Source organism: Emydura macquarii, unplaced genomic scaffold (assembly GCF_026122565.2).
Source record: "Emydura macquarii macquarii isolate MOO-44397 ecotype Brisbane River unplaced genomic scaffold, CSIRO-AGI_Emac_v2 contig_2863, whole genome shotgun sequence".
NCBI classification, from domain to species: domain Eukaryota; kingdom Metazoa; phylum Chordata; order Testudines; family Chelidae; genus Emydura; species Emydura macquarii.
The window spans coordinates 4,653,620-4,659,619 of record NW_027133000.1 but is presented as its reverse complement, the minus strand read 5'-3'; the positions used below and the strand labels follow the sequence as shown (position 1 = coordinate 4,659,619).

Genomic DNA, 6,000 nt, shown 5'->3' with positions numbered 1-6,000 from the left:
GCAACCAGAGATATGGATAGGGAGCTCGCTCCACACTTAATTGAAGGGGAAAACGTTTTGAATCTGCAACAAGCCCCTGATTCAGCAAGGTACTGAAGTATGTGCTTAACTTTAAGTCAATAGCACTACTCATGTATTTTAAGTTAGGCTTGTGCTTGATTATCTTGCTCAAATGGGGGCCCCAAAGAGCTATTCTTTCAACTATTTATTCAGCAAATGAATTACAGAGGTGGTAACAAAAAGTTTTACATGGTCTGAATAAAAATCACATCCCTTCTCATTTTACTAGGTTTCAGTTCCTTGGCTTCTTTTCTCACAAAGCTCCCAATTCTCCAGCCTCCATAGAGTCATCCAGGAAAAATTGGGTAGGCAATGCCTGAACTTCATATATAAAATGCAGGCAGAAAATCCAGATTCCAAAAACAATCAATCTCAGGCCTCCTTTGTATATAACAGGCAAGAGAGAGCACAAATCCCTTCTCTCTCCTTTTGCAGTTTACCTTTAAGAATAGAGTGGCAGCCTTAAATCTGCATTCTCTTGGGTTTGCCACGCTTTTAAAATTCTTTCATAGTAGTCTGGTAATAAATGTCCTTTAATGATAGTAAAGAAAAGGCCTTCACTCCAGTGCATAACAGGATTAACCATTGCACTGCTGTGCTTTCTCCTTTCCTTTCAGATGATTATATTTCAGTCTATGTTCAGCTGGGATTAATGGCACCAAGTCCTAGGACACTGTGACACCACAGCTACATAAATTGAAGTATAATTTCATGAATCTGGCATAATATATTGAAGGAGCCAAGAAATAAGAAACATTATAGCCATTCATACAATCAGTGTAATACCTTCTGAGATGTAGTAGGCATTTTGTACCAGTCCATCCTGTGGATATGTAACATAAAAAGTTCAATGACATTAAAAAGCTCTGATTTCTGTTCATATAGAGTATAGAGGCGATAACAACCAAACCAGACAATGCTGCTATGACTACTACTGCCAATTATAAGTTAGTGCTTATTAATACCACATACTATGAAGAGATTATGATGTTAATATGTGTATAACAAATTCATGTTTTTCTAGGCTCGAATTCTGCAAGCTGTTATGCGTGGGTGGGGCCACGTGGAGCCCCACTGACATCAGTGCAAATATAAGGGTCTGCCTGTATGGATTAGATTGCAGGTCTGTGGCCTTGCAGCTTTATTCAAAGCCCATTGAGGTAAATGGAAAGACTCTCTTTGATTTCAGTGGGCTTTGGGTCAGGCCATAAATGAGCATACAAAATGTTAATGTTCAGATAACTTGACAATTTCAGTTCTTTAAAGGGCCTGTTTTACAATATTTATTATTATTTGTAATGTGGTAGCACCTAGGTGTCCCAGGCCTGGAGTGGGACTCCAATGTGCTCGGTGCTGTACAAACACAGAACAAAATAGCCTTGACTGTCTCTTTGAATAAAAGTTTCCATGTACTCTTTTGAACCATAATAGTCTAAAAAAAGCCACTTTTTTTTTTTTTTTTTTTTTTTTTTAATTTTGAAAAGTAAACAAGCAGCCCTTCTTTTGAACTGGGACCTTGTGTGTCAAGATGCAGCCCCAAATGAATGTTTACTGTTGAGTCATAAACTCTTAGCATTAAATAGAGGATTTATAATGAAAATGTTGACAGACTGTGAGCTCTAGTATCACTTCTAAGAATCCTGCCTGATGCATCTTGGAATTTATTTCCATTTACAACCTAAACCACAAACTAAAGGCAGAGTGCGCATGTGTACATAAATCTGTGTTTTAAATAAATATGAAACTTCCTGTCAAGTTTCAGCAGAGAGCGACTTTTCGCAGCAGAATTGCAAATCCTTGGAAGCAGGAGTTTCTAATGGAAATCAGGTCAGACCTATGAACTGCAGCAGTCTTAGTCGGCAAAGCACCCACAATGATTTCCTTATGTCTTGTGGATTCCTTTTCTGTTTATAAGCTATTGTTTTAAAAGTTCTGAAATCTTTCAAACCAATGCTGCATTCTCACTGAGAGATTCCCTGTGTAGTGTTTGTCTTCCCCTAAAATGCATATTTGCTTTAGAAAGGTCTTCTGATTTTTGACCCACTAGTTGCCTTGCTAAATGTTGAGCTAACACTGATTACTATTTCAAAATAAATTGCTCCCCCTAGTGAGATCAGAACAGTGCTGATGTCTGGCAGACATGACTACATTGCTTGACTTGTGTTTTGTTATGTGAGCTGATTATGCATTTTACTGGTCATGGACATGATCCTGCACACCTTATTCAGACAAAAGCTCCCAGTGGTCTCAACAGGAGTTTTGCCCAAGCAAGGAATGTATGATATGATCTTACACATTTTATTATTTACAAACGTTTATTTCTCTCACCTCATCGCAGCATATGAGGACTTGTTTTAAACACCACTAAAACTCCCCTTAAATAACATGTCAATTAACTACTAGACCTTCGAAAAACCACAGTAGTTAACAGAGCTGAAGTCTTTGCGATGAATACATTTCATAGTAGATACAACAGCACAGTCATTAATATCCAATTTATTTATTTTATCTTGAAGAAAAGTAAAAAACAAATACAAATTGAGTTAGAATCTGGTCCAATTTAACTAACATGGTATATGCTTCACATTCCTTTTCCTGCTCTTAATTTTTTTTAAACAGAAAATTAATCTAGAATTATTTAAAAAATACCCAAGCAAGACACTCATTTAATCAGAACTACAACACCAACAAAAATCAGTTCTGTTCAGGTTCTTATACCATGCTTACCATGGTGGTATAAGAGTGCTTTCAGAATTGGGACATTTAACAAGGCAATTAATGTCTATTATAATTTTAATAGTGTGTTGCCCTGTTGATTAGGCAGCTCTGATCTGGAAATGCTCAGCAGCAGCTCCTCAGTGCAAGGAGGGGAGTGCCAGACTCTTTCTCTGCCAATTCTTGTGAATGAACAATTAGCAGTATCATCATAGAGGTGGGCATGCAATCAGTCTGGATGATAATCCTCTTCTCAGAATGTCCATGTCACACAACCCCAACATAAGAGGCTATCTAGAGAGGGGCCCCTGAATGGGTGTCCTTTGCTAAGAGAACATGCAGATAACTGCTGGCGCACCAGACTGTAAGGTAGAGGGCTCCACCACCAGGGAAGGACTGTAATCACAAACTCATTAGCAGTGATTACACCTCCCACTCCTTCTTAATAGATCAGCTGCTCCATGATTCTAGGTTCTGTGAGCTCTCCTAGGTTTCTAATTTAGGACTTGAATGTGCACCAGTGAAGTAAATGTTGCAGGGAGCAGACCCTAAAACTAGGATTTGACCTTCTGTTTTTTCCTCCTTGATTTCATTCCTTCTCTTCTGCTCCAGGTAGCTAGCACTCAGCACTTCTGAGAAGGAGGGCCCTCGGGAGAGGGAGAAGCTCAGGCACAGATTTATGATGGTATTTAGGTGTTGTTCTGCTCCTTGTTGCAAGGCTTATGTCTCACTTTTCAAAAGTGACCCAGGCCTCAGGGGTGGACCATGGAAAGGGGGTCTGCGTTTCTGAGGGAGAGAGGATCAGGAAAAGGGGAACTAAGAAGGGGACTTGTGGTTGTGGAGAGGCATCAATAAAGAGGGAAGAAGACCCAGGAAAGGAGACATCAGGAAAGGAGAGGGGGAAATGCAGGGAGGAAAGAGGAGAACTAGGGAGAAGAAGGGAGTTCAGGGAAATGGATCCAGGGGGTGGGGAAGACGAGGGGATAATTGGAACAAGATGTAATTCTATTTACATGTGTTTCTCGCAGGATACATCTTTCTTTTCTTTTTTGTAGGTTGAATGGCTCATCAAGAGCAATTCACCAGACTTCATTGGGGAAGGCAAATGACAGCCCTCTTGAAAGGTCTCCCTCCTGTGTCCCTCTCCACACCAGGTGTCTAACAATGTGATGGCAATGGTGAACTGAAGCAATGTCCCCAAAGACCATATGTGAAGAGTTGAAAATCAAAACCACCCCACTGTATCTTATCTGGGTACCATTTAAGGTTAGTGAGCATCATTGTAACCGTCTCTCTGCATAGGCTTTTAAAAGCTAGCTTGAAATGAGAGGGCTAAACAGGCTCTGTTCACCCTTTAAGGTCTTATACAGTATATGCAGGATTCAATGATCATGTTATGTCAGCCTTCCTGCAGCTGGGCTAAGACTGATACCAGACATTGTTGCTTCCTTCCTTCCCCCTAATTAATACCAATCTGATCCATGGATGTTAGGATCAGGATAGTACAACACAAAGGGGTTCCTCCAAATGCACTGTGTTATGTGCTAGTGTGCTTTGGACTCAAAGCTCCATTTAAACCCTAATTGTAAAATTACCATTGCATCAGTAGAGTTTAAGAAAGAGTGGCAGACACAAACCCTGGATCCTGAATGGGCTTATGCATGTGCTTAATGTTACTCACATGTGTAGTCCTTTAAGTCAAAGCATGTGTGTGTTTGCAGGCTAGAGGCCATGATAAGCAGTGGGCTGACTTGCAGTGATACCAACGAGACAGGAATTTACCACCGGCAGCTTCCTCAAATAAATATCTCAAACGTCCTTTCAAAGCAAAGTAACATTGCATTATTTTTGTTGGGCTCTATGGGTTGAAAGAGTCAAAGATGTTAAAATGACCCGGTTATTGTTTAACATTAAGCAGTTTTAAAACAAGGGTTGGAGGTTGGTACCTCACCTACTTAACACCATGACAAATTCTATTTAAACTTTTTATTAAAGTTTCCAGAGGGAAGAGGAGGAAAAGCATTTGAAATGTAAAGTATTTAAGGCTTTTATTTTAACATTTCTTGTTCCTTTTTTAAGCAATTGAGAGTTTAGAAGGAGGGGGGACCCTTGTTTGACTGTCTCTTTGAGGAAAAGAGAGAGAATTCGTTGGGATAGGCTGGAGCTGTTGGTGGTTAAAGTCTGATCCTGTTTCCTAAAAAAGAAAATGGGATCTGGCTTTAACAAATACACACAAGAGAGGAGGGGGAAAGAACAGTAAAGATAGAAAATGCAGCTTCTGTTTCTGGTGTTGACTTGTACATGTAACCTCACTCGCTGCTGGAGAAACACGGACACAGCATGTGATCTTTTCAGCCACTTTGAGAGCTGGCAAGCTTTTACCAGCATTAGGCTGTTTAGGGCACTGAATTTAGCTGCCTCTCTGTTCACAAGCTTGCAGCATGTTGCAAAATATACATATGAATAGCCATACGGGGTCAGACCAATGGTCTATTTAGCCCAGTATTCTGGCTTCATACAGTTGCTGGTCCCAGAGGGAATGAACAGAACAGGGTAATTATCAAGTGATCCATTCCTCATCATCCAGTCCCAGCTTCTGGCAGTCAGAGGTTTAGGGACACCCACAGTTTGGGGTTGTTACCCTGACCATCTTAGTTAATAGCCACTGAAGGACCTATCCTCCATGAACTTCTCATTCTTATTTCAACTTGGTTGTGCTTTTGGTCTTCACAACATCCCCTGGCAATGAGTTCCAAAGGCATTGAGTGACGAAGTCCTTTCTTATGTTTTTAAACCTGCTGCCTATTAATTGCATTGGGTGATCGCTAGTTCTTGTGTTATGTGAAGGAGTAAATAACACTTTTTTTCCATGACATTCATTATTTTAGAGACCTCTGTCCTATCTCTCCCTAGTAGTCTGTTTCTTAAAATGAACAGTGCCAGTCTTCGTCTTTCCTCCCTCCCCCATATGGAAGCTGTTCCATGCTCCTAATAATTTTTGTTGCCATTTATATACAGTCTAGGATGGCTAAACAAGACACTTCTTATACTGGAGGGGAAAAAAAGAGAGGGATAGGAAAGAAGAGAAGAAATAAGGAGGGGGAAGGAAAGGTGACACAACAGTATATGAGCATTTGCATGTAATAGTCTCACAACTCAGGTGGTAGTTGGGATTCAGTTGGTGCCAACAGAGGTGGCGATGTTATCTGGGTTCCTTTCTCTGGC

General features: G+C 40.4%; 1 long non-coding RNA gene across 2 annotated transcripts; it reads left to right on the top strand.

Annotated features, from left to right (window-relative positions):
• The first annotated feature begins 3,258 nt into the window (after positions 1 to 3,258).
• LOC137166451 (uncharacterized) lies at positions 3,259 to 4,689 on the top strand. 2 transcript variants are annotated; one of them, XR_010923701.1, is made up of 3 exons: positions 3,259 to 3,387; positions 3,831 to 4,041; positions 4,497 to 4,689. It is a non-coding gene; the product is annotated as an uncharacterized lncRNA (long non-coding RNA). The 2 variants fall into 2 exon arrangements; XR_010923702.1 differs by having other exon boundaries at positions 3,272 to 3,387; positions 3,804 to 4,041.
• Positions 4,690 to 6,000: the final 1,311 nt, after the last annotated feature.